Source organism: Bubalus bubalis, chromosome 18 (genome assembly GCF_019923935.1).
Source record: "Bubalus bubalis isolate 160015118507 breed Murrah chromosome 18, NDDB_SH_1, whole genome shotgun sequence".
In the NCBI taxonomy this organism is placed as follows: Eukaryota; Metazoa; Chordata; class Mammalia; order Artiodactyla; family Bovidae; genus Bubalus; species Bubalus bubalis.
The window spans coordinates 35530357-35542678 of NC_059174.1; the positions used below are offsets into that span (position 1 = coordinate 35530357).

A 12322-nucleotide genomic window follows, 5' to 3' on the forward strand; every position below is an offset into this window, starting at 1 on the left:
CCGACTTTACGACTCCATGGACTACAGCACACCAGACCTCCCTGTCCATCACCAACTCCTGGAGTTTACCCAAACTCATGTCCATTGAGTCAGTGATCCCATCCAACCATCTCATCCTCTATAGTCCCCTTCTTCTCCTGCCTTCAATCTTTCCCAGCATCAGGGTCTTTTCCAGTGAGTCAGTTCTTCACATCAGGTGGCCAAAGTATTGGAGTTTCAGCTTCAGTATCAGTCCTTCCCATGAATATTCAGGACTGATTTCCTTTAGGATAGACTAGTTGGTTCTCCTTTCAGTCCAAGGAACTCTCAAGAGTCTTCACCAATACCACAGTTCAAAAGCCTCAATTCTTTGGTGCTCAGCTTTCTTTATAGTCCAACTCTCACATCCATATATAACTACTGGAAAAACCATAGCTTTGACTAGATGGACATTTGTTGGCAAAGTAATGTCTCTTCTTTTTAATATGCTGTCTAGGTTGGTCATAACTTTTCTTCCAAAGAGCAAGCATCTTTTAATTTCATGGCTGCAGTCACCATCTGAAGTGATTTTGGAGCCCAAAAAAATAAAGTCTGTCACTGTTTCCATTGTTTCCCCATCTGTTTGCCATGAAGTGATGGGACCAGATGCCATGATCTTAGTTTTCTGAATGTTGAGTTTTAAGCCGACTTTTTCCCTCTCCTCTTTCAGTTTCATCAAGAGGCTTTTTAGTTCTTCTTCGCTTTCTGCCATAAGGGTGGTGTCATCTGCATATCCGAAGTTATTGATATTTCTCCCAGCATTCTTGATTCCAGCTTGTGCTTCATCCAGCCCAGTGTTTCTCATGATGTACTCTGCGTATAAGGTAAATAAGCAGGGTGACAATATACATCTTTGATGTACTCCTTTCCCTATTTGGAACCAGTCTGTTGTTCCATGTCCAGTTCTGTTGTTTCCTGACCTGTGTACAGATTTCTCAGGAGGCAGGTCAGGTGGTCTGGTATTCCCAAATCTTGAAGAATTTACCAGAGTTTGTTGTGATCCACACAGTCAAAGGCTTTGAGATAGTCAATAAAGCAGAAGTAGATGTTTTTCTGGAATTCTCTTCCTTTGTCGAAGATCCAACGGATGTTGGCAATTTGAGCTCTGGTTCCTCTGCCTTTTCTAAACCCAGCTTGAACATCTGGAAGGCTGGCTTGGAGAATTTTGAACATTACCTTGCTAGAGTGTGAGATGAGTGCAATAGTGTAGTAGTTTGAGCATTCTTTGGCATTGCCTTTCTTTGGGATTGGAATGAAAATTGACCTTTTCCAGTCCTGTGGCTACTACTGAGTGAAGGATAATCTTACCTTCTCTTAAATTAATATCCTTAATTTAATCACATCTGCAAAATCCTTTGTGCCTTGAAAAGTAACAGGTTCCAGGGATTAGGCTGTTAACACCTTTCATTCTGGCTCAGTTATTCAGTTGTTGTCTGACTCTTTTCAGTCCCATGGACTGTAGCCTGCCAGGCTCCTCTGTCCATGGGATCTTCCAGGCAAGAAAACTGGAGTGGGTTGCCATTTCTTTATCCATGTTCTTGAGCATTTTAAGTTGTAAGAGGTTGAATTGGACAAGGACAAAGATTGCATTAAAAAAAGTAATGCCATGTAAAAAATGAAGCATGAAAATTGAGAACATATGTCCACCTAAAAACTTCTCTGTATATTCATAGCAGCATTATTCACAATAGCCAATAAGTGTCCATCAAATGATGAATGTATAAACAAAATATGGTATATCCACACAATGGAATATTACTTGAAAATAAAAAGTAATTAGGTACTGGCACATGCTACAACATGGATGAACCTTGAAAACATTGTTCAAAGTGAAAGAAGCCAGTCACTAAAGACCACATACTGTATAATTCCATTTAGGTGAAATACTCAGAATAGGCAAATCTGTAGAGACAGAAGCAGATTGGCAGTTGCTCAGTAATGGGGACTTTGGGAGAAAATGAGGAATAACTACTAAAGCGTTTAAAACTTCTTTTTGGGGTGATGAAACTATTCTAAAATTGATCATGGTGATGATTGTTCAAGTCTGTAACTATACAAAAAATATTTGATTGTGCACTTTATTGATCTATTTTGAAACCTTTTATTGGCCATGCCATACGACTTGCAGGATCCTAGTTCCTGGACCAGGGATCAAACCCAGGCCCCAGCAATGAAAGCTTCATTTCCCAACCACTGGACTGCCATGGAAGCCCCTGAATTGTACACTTTAAATTGGGGAATTGTATGATAGATACATTACATTTCAAAGCTGTTATTTTGTAAAAAGCTTTTATGAAAACATGCACACTAATTTCCCTAAGGGAGATGTTACTGCAGAACACCTCATGTGAGCAAGTGTCATGGCCTGACACTGAGACCAGTTAGACCACAGATGATTCCAGCCTATCACGTGTGGCACTGCTCAGTCATGCGCTGGTCACAGGGCACTGTTGGTGCTTAATACTGATCATGGGAGTTTGGGCTGACAGAGCGAATTAATTACCCACAGTGTGTCCAGCAGTGGTTAAAGGCATGGGTTCTGCAGTGAGACAAACCTGATTTTGAACCTCAGCTCTGTCTGATTTTGAACCTAACCTCTACAGGTTAGCTTCTCTCAGTCTCAGCTTCCTCATCTATAAATTAGAGATGATACTTTTTTTAGAAAAAAAATTTTTTTTCTATTTTGGCTACACTGTGGGACATGGGGGATCTTAGTTCACCAACCAGGGATCGAACCCATGCCCCTTGCATTGGGACCATGGTGTCTTAACCAATGTACTGCCAGGGAAGTCCCTAAATGCAATACTTTTGTAAAACAATTACCTAGAACCAGGTAAAGTATCAGCCAATGGTAGCTGGAATTATTGTTAATAATGTATTAACATGAGAGCCCTAAGCACTGTGTCTGGCATATAGAAAGTGCTCAGAACACAGAATGATTCAATTATACTTTTCACAGGAAAAAAAAGTTCATGAGATAGAATAAACTTTAGAGACAAGGACAGAGAATTTGAATTTCATTGCTTAAGGACAAAAGTAGGTGACTTTGGGAGACTGCTACTTGCCTCCCACCTGACTTTCACCTGGTTCCTCTGCAGCAAATACTCACACAGCTGAAAGCACTGGCTTTGCCCTGGAGCCTCTTGGCCACCCCCACCACGTTACTAATGAGCAAATCCAAGCTTCCAGAAGCTCCTGGGAGAACATTCAACTAAGAAACTGGAGTTTTTGATGAGGACCCAGACAGGAAATGCCATTGCCCCTCCAAAGCATAATCTAAGACATGGAACTAGAAAAGGAATTCAGGGCAGAAAATAATCACAAATGGTTATTCCAGGAATGCAGGGGCATTTCAACAGCACCCCCCCCCCAAAAAAAGTAAACTGTTTATGTAATATACTACACGGTATGGTTAAAGGAGAAAAATGTGATCATCTCAATACCTGCATGAAAAAGTAGGTGATAAAATTCTTATTTATGATGTCATTCTTACTACTTGATATTGTAATGGTAGCAGCTGATTTTCAACAAGGGTCCCAGCAGAGAAAGAATAATCTTTTCCACAAATGGTACTGGGACAACAGGATATCTAAAAGAATGAAGCTGGACTCTTATCTCACACCATCCTCAAAAGCAAAATCAAACTGAATTGAAAGCCTAAATGTAAGAGCTAAAGCTATAAAACTCTTAGAAGACATAGGTGTAAATCTTCATAATCTTGGATTAGGCAACAATTTTTTAGATGCAACACCAAAAGCATGAGCAACCAAAGAAACAATAGATAAACTGGATTTCATCAAAATAAAAACTTTTGTTCTTTAAAGGACACTATTGTGAAAATGAATAGACATCCCACAGAGAAAGTATTTGAACACCAAATAATTCAACTATTTGAATTAGGGTCTAGTATCCATAATATGTAGAGAACTCTTACAACTCAACAATAAAAAGACAAGCACCCATTTTAAAAATGGACAAAGGATTTGAATAGATCTGTCTCTAAGACATTCAAGTGGCCAACAAACACATGAAAAAAGGCTTACCATCACTAGTCATTCAGTTCAGTTCAGTTCAGTTAGTCACTCAGTTGTGTCCAACTCTTTGAGACCCCATGAACCACAGCACGCCAGGCCTCCCTGTCCATCACCAACTCCTGGAGTTCACCCAAACTCATGTCCATCGAGTCGGTGATGCCATCCAGCCATCTCATCCTCTGTCGTCCCCTTATCCTCTTGCCCCCAATCCCTCCCAGCATCAGAGTCTTTTCCAATGAGTCAACTCTTCACATGAGGTGGCCAAAGTACTGCAGTTTCAGCTTTAGCATCATTCCTTCCAAAGAAATCCCAGGGCTCATCTCCTTCAGAATGGACTGGTTGGATCTCCTTGCAGTCCAAGGGACTCTCAAGAGTCTTCTCCAACACCACAGTTCAAAAGCATCATTTCTTTGGTGCTCAGCTTTCTTCACAGTCCAACTCTCACATCCATACATGACCACAGGAAAAACCATAGCCTTGACTAGACGGACCTTTGTTGGTAAAGTAATGTCTCTGCTTTTGAATATGCTATCTAGGTTGGTCATAACTTTCCTTCCAAGGAGTCAGCGTCTTTTAATTTCATGGCTGCAGTCACCATCTGCAGTGATTTTGGAGCCCAGAAAAATAAAGTCTGACACTGTTTCCACTGTTTCCCCATCTATTTCCCATGAAGTGGTGGGACCGGATGCCATGATCTTCGTTTTCTGAATGTTGAGCTTTAAGCCAACTTTTTCACTCTCCTCTTTCACCTTCATCAAGAAGCTTTTTAGTTCCTCTGCACTTTCTGCCATAAGGGTGGTGTCATCTGCATATCTGAGGTTATTGGTATTTCTCCCGGCAATGTTGATTCCAACTTGTGCTTCTTCCAGCCCAGCGTTTCTCATGATGTACTCTGCATAGAAGTTAAATAAGCAGGGTGACAATATACAGCCTTGACGTACTCCTTTCCCTATTTGGAACCAGTCTGTTGTTCCATGTCTAGTTCTAACTGTTGCTTCCTGACCTGCATGTAGGTTTCTCTAGAGGCAGGTCAGGTGGTCTGGTATTCCCATCTCTTTCAGAATTTTTCACAGTTTATTGTGATCCACACAGTCAAAGGCTTTGGCGTAGTCAATAAAGCAGAAATAGATGTTTTTCTGGAACTCTCTTGCTTTTTCGATGATCTAGCGGATGTTGGCAATTTGATCTCTGGTTCCTCTGCCTTTACTATCACCAGCTTGAACATCTGGAAGTTCATGCTTCATGTATTGGTGAAGCCTGGCTTGGAGAATTTTGAGCATTACTTTACTAGCGTGTGAGATGAGTGCAATTGTGCGGTAGTTTGAGCATTCTTTGGCATTGCCTTTCTTTGGGATTGGAATGAAAACTGACCTTTTCCAGTCCTGTGGCCACTGCTGAGTTTTCCAAATTTCCTGGCCTGTTGAGTGCAGCACTTTCACAGCATCATCTTCCCAGGATTTGAAATAGCTCAACTTGAATTCCATCACCTGCACTAGCTTTGTTCGTAGTGATGCTTTTTAAGGCCCACTTGACTTCACATTCCAGGATGTCTGGCTCTAGGTGAGTGATCACACCATCATGATTATCTTGGTCGTGAAGATCTTTTTTGTCATTCAGTTCAGTTCAGTTCAGTCGCTCAGTCGTGTCCGACTCTGTGTGACCCCATGAATCGCAGCACGCCAGGCCTCCCTGTCCATCACCAACTCCCGGAGTTCACTCAGACTCATGTCCATCGAGTCAGTGATGCCATCCAGCCATCTCATCCTCTGTCGTCCCCTTCTCCTCCTGCCCCCAATCCCTCCCAGCATCAGAGTCTTTTCCAATGAGTCAACTCTTCGCATGAGGTGGCCAAAGTACTGGAACTTCAGCTTTAGCATCATTCCTTCCAAAGAAATCCCAGGGTTGATCTCCTTCAGAATGGACTGGCTGGATCTCCTTGCAGTCCAAGGGACTCTCCAGAGTCTTCTCCAACACCACAGTTCAAAAGCATCAATTTTTCAGCGCTCAGCCATATTCACAGTCCAACTCTCACATCATTAGGGAACCACAAATCAAAATCACAATGAGATACCACTTCACATCCACTGCTGCTAAGTCACTTCAGTTGTGTCCGAGTCTATGCGACCCCATAGACGGAAGTCCACCAGGCTCTCCGTCCCTGGGATTCTCCAGGCAAGAACACTGGAGTGGGTTGCCATTTCCTTCTCCAATGCATGAAAGTGAAAAGTGAAAGGGAATTCGCTCAGTTGTGTCTGACTCTTAGCAACCCCATGGACTACAGCTTACCAGGCTCCTCCGTCCATGGGCTTTTCCAGGCAAGAGTACTGGAGTGGGGTGCCATTGCCTCCTCCGTCACATCCACTAGGATGGCTGTTTTTTAAAGTGGCTAATTTTTTTTTTAACATGGAAAATAACAAGTGTTGGCAAAGATATGGAGAAAATGGAAACTTCATTCATTCCGGTAGAAATGTAAAATAGTCCAGCCATTGTGGACAAAGGTTTTGCAGTTCATCACAAAGTTAAACATAGAATTACCATATGACCCAGGAATTCCATTCTGAGGTATATATATCTAAGAGAACTGAAAATGTGCTTGTGTAAAAACTTGTGTATCAATGTTCTTAGCAGCGTTATTCATGGTAGCATAAAAATAGAAACAACAGAGATGTCCATCAACTGGTGAATGGTTGAATAAAATGTAGTTAATCAACACAGTGGAATATTATTCAGCCAAAAAAAGGAATGACATCCTGATACATGCTACAGTGTGAATGACCTTTGAAACCATTATGCCCAAAGAAGCCAGACATGAAAGGTTACATATTGTATAATTCTATTTCTATGAAATGTCCAAAACAGTTAAATGCTTAGATGCTTGCCAGAGGCAGAGGAGGGAGGTATGGGGACTGACTGTAAATGAGTTAGGGATTTCTTTTTGGGTTAATAAAAATATTCTGGAATTATATAATAGTGATGGTTGCACAACATAGAAACTCTTGAATTCTGCACTTAAAAATGGTGAATATTATGGTATATGAATTATATATCAGTAAAAAATAAAAAAACAAAAAAACTCTTCGACTAGTTAAAGAATTGAAGTTGAATAATGTTGTTCCAGCACTGCTTCTTCTTGGCACACAACCTAGAGATACATACTCCCTGCACGCCAGGAATACATATAAAGATGGTTGCTTTAATGGATTAAAAATGGCCACAAATTCTCTGCAGTCCCTCCTATCAAAAGGTGGGGTCTCTTTTCCCATCTTTTGAATTTGAGCTGATCTTGTGACTCACTTTAACCAACAGAATGCAACAGAAGTGATTATTGCCAGGTTCTGAGCTAGATCTCAGGGACCTTCTGCCCTTACTTTCTTGGAACATTTCTACCATCACATGACAAAGTCTGGCTGGAAGGAGAGGGCCAGACATCCCACCTGAGGCTCCGACATGAGAGTGAGGCCATTGTGGGCCAGCCTGCCAAGCTGCCAGCTGACCACAGCCACTAAGTGAGTCCAGGTAAGATCAGAAGAACCATCTTGTCCACCCACGGAACCATGAGAAATAGCAAACTGTTGCTGCTTTAGGAGACTACATTTTAGGAATGGTTGGATACCCAGCAGTGCCTAACTGATCCAACGTTGAGACCTCATTTGCATGATCAGAAACTAGGAAGCAATGCAGATACAGGTTGGATGGTGTAGTGGGTAAGAGTCAACTTCGACCTCAGACTTAGGCATCAGATCTCACCCTGCCACTTAGCAGCTATGTGACAAGAAATTTATTTGACTTATCCCTCTGTCTTCCTAGGTCTCAAAAGAATTCAAGGGGTTAATATACTTGGAATAGTTTCTGATAGAGAGGAATGTTATTAAGTGTTGGCCTGTGGTATGCTTACCAGCAACATAAGGGTTATTTACATGCTGAAGGCAACAGCGGAGTAAATTTCATGTGTATCAACTTGGATATACCTTGGCCACCTGATGCGAAGAGCCAACTCACTAGAAAAGACCCTGTTCTGGGAAGGATTGAGAGCAGGAGGAGAAGGGGATGACAGAGGATGAGATGGTTGAATGGCATCACTGATTCAAGGGACATGAGTTTGAGCAAGCTCTGGGAGACGGTGAAGGACAGGGAAGCCTGGTGTGCTGCAGTCCATGGGGTCACAAAGAGTCAGGCATGGCTGAGTGACTGAACAATAACAACTTGGATAATACTCAAAAAGATATGATCATCTGGAAAAAGCAAGTTATAGGACTATGACATTTATATAAAAGTTTTTTTTTTAATTTTATTTAATTTAACTTTACAATATTGTATTGGTTTTGCCATATATCAAAATGAATCTGCCACAGGTATACATGTGTTCCCCATCCTGAACCCTCCTCCCTCCTCCCTCCCCATACCATCCCTCTGGGTCGTCCCAGTGCACCAGCCCCAAGCATCCAGTATCGTGCATCGAACCTGGACTGGTGACTCGTTTCATATATGATATTATACATATTCAATGCCATTCTCCCAAATCATCCCACCCTCTCCCTCTCCCACAGAGTCTAAAAGACTGTTCTATACATCAGTGTCTCTTTTGCTGTCTCGTATACAGGGTTATTGTTACCATCTTTCTAAATTCCATATATATGTGTTAGTATACTGTATTGGTGTTTTTCTTTCTGGCTTACTTCACTCTGTATAATAGGCTCCAGTTTTGCAGAGGAAGGCACCTCAGAGTCTTGGCCTCTTTGAAGGCAGAGATGGGAATGCCTAAGTAGGAATCAAGAAGGATCTTGGTTTTAACCACAATGTTCTTCTTACTTATTATGCTAAAAAGATACTAGTTGTATCATTTTTTTTAAAGTTATACATAGGAAAAACACTAGAAGCAAAGAAGTTAAAATGGCCACATGGGTTAATTTGGTTTGGTAACTTTTCCTCTTCCTCTTTACTATCTGACTCCCTGCCCCAATTCCTATATTAATTTAATCACAGTGGTTCTGAATGCTTCCTTTCCTGCAGCATCTGCTAAGGGATGTGGCCTTCCTGGGCCAGTCCTGACACCTGCCTTGTCACAAGCAGGCTTAGCTGGGTGTGGATAGCACCTGGCACTGCTATCCAGGGCCCCCCAGCTGGGGCCCACCCAGGCCCGCAGATGGCTGTCTTCTTGCCAAAGCTTCAGATCTCAGGCTTTGATCCCTAACATGCTTGAAGAACAACTCTGTTTCACTCCTCTGAATTTAAGGGGGTTCCCCTTCCTCCAACTCCCCCAGCAAGGGGCCCTAGCACCCTCTTGCAAGCAGCTGAGAATAAGCCATGGAGAGAGGTGTTTGGACAGGAGGCGTCTGGGGAAGGGGGGAGCACAAGAGGCATATGCCAGAGGCCGTTTCCTTCTGCGGCAGATGCTGAATGGAGGACTTATCAGGGTCTTTAAATTTTTAAAGACTTACTTGTCTTGCTGTCACTATTTTATTGAGGAGAGCAGACAAATCGGCTTTGGTGTTCTCAGCTATTGTGTATGAGGGTGTGAAAGCAAAAACACAGGTTAGTGGGGGACCAGGTGGAAATGGGGAAGCAGGAGAAATCGTTTGCATCTCAAACAGAATTGTTCCTGGATCTTTCTGTTTGGATACTTCTGTCTTCTCAGGCTGGGTTTTATATCCAGAGGGAGAAATGATGTTGCTCTGATAGATTTTGACTGATAGGTTCTGGATTAGACCCTCTAGAAAATTTAGAGTTCAGATTCTACAATAGACCCTCTTGAAAATTGGAGTTCAGATTCTGAAGTAGACCCTCTGGAAAATCAGAGTTCAGATAAGACTGGTTTTTAAATCACAAATAATACATATTCTTTATAGAATACTTGCAGCATTCCCTCATAGTTCAGTTGGTAAAGAATCTGCCTCCAATGCAGGAGACCCTGGTTCAATTCCTGGGTCGGGAAGATCCACTAGGGAAGGGATAAGCTACCCACTCCAGTACTCTTGGACTTCCCTTGTGGCTCAGCTGGTAAAGAATCCGCCTGCAATGTGGGCGGATATCCCTGGGTTGGGAAGATCCCCTGGAGAAGGGAAAGGCTACCCACGCCAGTATTCTGGCCTGAAGAATTCCATGGACTGTATAGTCCACGGGGTCACAAAGAATTGGACGTGAGTAAGCAGCTTTCACTATAGAATGCTTACAGAAAAAATATATATAGATAAATAAGCTAAAAAGAGACACACCGCCTCCGATGTCCTAGCACTGTACTAGGCACCAGGTGTACCAGGAGGAGCAACTGGCAATGCCGCGAGGACACAGCCTTTGTCTGTTATGCTTTAAGCCTGGCCCTGGCCTTGCTGGACAATTCTATGTCTTGAGCTGAGTGGTGATTACGTTGGTATATTCATATGTAAAAATTCATCAAGCTCTACATTTAAGATTTGTGCACTCACCTAAGTCCAGGTTATATCTTAATTAAAAAAGGAAGTGTTCTAAGAGGTGTTTCCTAGAGGTTAGGTCTGGCAGTAGGTGATTTTAAATCACACAGAGAAACAATTATTTTCCTTTCAATTCTCTTTCAGTCCTTTGAGGAGAAAGTTTCCCTTTGATGTTAATACGTCTTGAATGTCTAACACTTCATGATTTCCCTTTTCAAACAGAGCTGGTCCCAGGATCAGTCCTCAGCAAGCAATAATAACCACTTAGTTTACTGACATTGTGCTTTATTTTCATTGTACTGATTTTCAAATCAGTTACCTTTTGTTCATGGCAAGAGATATTTGTTTCCCATTTGATGTACTGTAGTAATTGCTTCTTAAAGTAAGTGTTCAAGGTAAATTTGTTTAAATTAAAAGTGAGTTTATTTTAAGAAAAATTTTAAGTATAGAGTACCCATGGTATAAGGATGGGACCAAAACAGAGGGTTCTTCAATGACTGAAGTTTGGAGAAAATGGCTCTAGTAAATTCCATTAGAAACAACAACAGGGACTCCCTGGTGGTCCAGTGGTTGAGGCTTCACCTACCAGTGTGGGGAGTGTAGGTTCAACCCTGGTGGAGGAGCTAAGATCCCACATGCCTCACATCCAAAAAAAAAACAAACTTAAAACAGAAGCAGTATTGTAACAAATTCTATAAAGACTTTAAAAATGGTCCACATAAAAAAAATCTTAAAACAACAACCACCCTCACTTGACTCCATGCACACCTGCAGCTATACCCCACTTCCTTACTCCTGTTAAAAGAAAATTTGAAAAGAATTGTCAAGACTGTACATGCTTTCTCACCTCTTCTGTTTAATCCAGTCTGGTTTCTGGGTTGATTCTCCAGTGAAACTCTTCTCCTAATGACCTCAAACAGCTAAATTTAATGGACACATCTCTGACCACATCCTTCATAGCCTCTCAGCAGCATTTGACCCAGCCTACCACTTGTTTTCTCAATCTTACTTCTGTTGATTTCAATCTTCTGGTTTTCCTTTGATTAGTCTTAGTCCCTCCTCCTCCACTCAGCCCTCGAATGTCAGAGTGTCTCGGGGCTCATCCAATACCTTTAAGCATCATGTTTGGAGATACCCACATTTGTATCTCTGACCCAGCCTAACCTCTTAGCACCAGATACAAATAGCCCATGACCAAGTCGATGTCTGCACTCAGCTAGCTCATGGCCCCTCCAACTTCATGGTCCAGATGGAACTCTTGATTCCTCTAGCACCCGATTCTTCTCCAATAATTCCACTATTATCTATCCAAGCCCCAAACCTAAGAGAAGGCCTTGATTCCTCCTTTCTTCGGCCTCAGAATCAGTCTATCACCAAGTCTTGTGACTTTTACCCCACACTCTGTTGAGAATCGGACCATTTTCCTTCGTCTCCTCGGCAGTAGTCCTTGCCAGGTCCGACATCTCTCATCCGGACATAGCACCAGCCCCCTCTCTTGTCTCTTACTTCCATTCCCCCGTCCCAGTTCTCATTTTCATAGAGCAGCCAGGAGGATTGTTATAAAATATGAATCAGGCCATATCCCTCCTCTGCTTAAGATTCTTCAGTAGCTTTCTTTTTATTCTGGAGTAAAAGTCAGACTACTCGTGGCTCTAGAACCCTATATGATCCGTGACTCTCACCTGTTTCCAACCTCATCTCCCTTTCTCCGAAGACTCACTCTGCTTCAGCCACACTGACTTCTGTGTTCCTGGTTTCTAGCAGTTGCCTACCTTTCCACATGCTGTTCCCTCCACCTGGAGTACTTTCTCTCAGCTTTTCTATGACTGACTCCTTCTCAGTCTTGGTCTTAGCTTCACTGCT

At 42.2% G+C, this 12322-nt stretch overlaps 1 protein-coding gene across 1 annotated transcript in view; it reads left to right on the forward strand.

The window, feature by feature from the left end:
* Window positions 1–12322, forward strand: part of CDH3 (cadherin 3) — a 117180-nt gene that overhangs the window by 47881 nt on the left and 56977 nt on the right. The gene's annotated exons all lie outside the window — the stretch shown is intronic.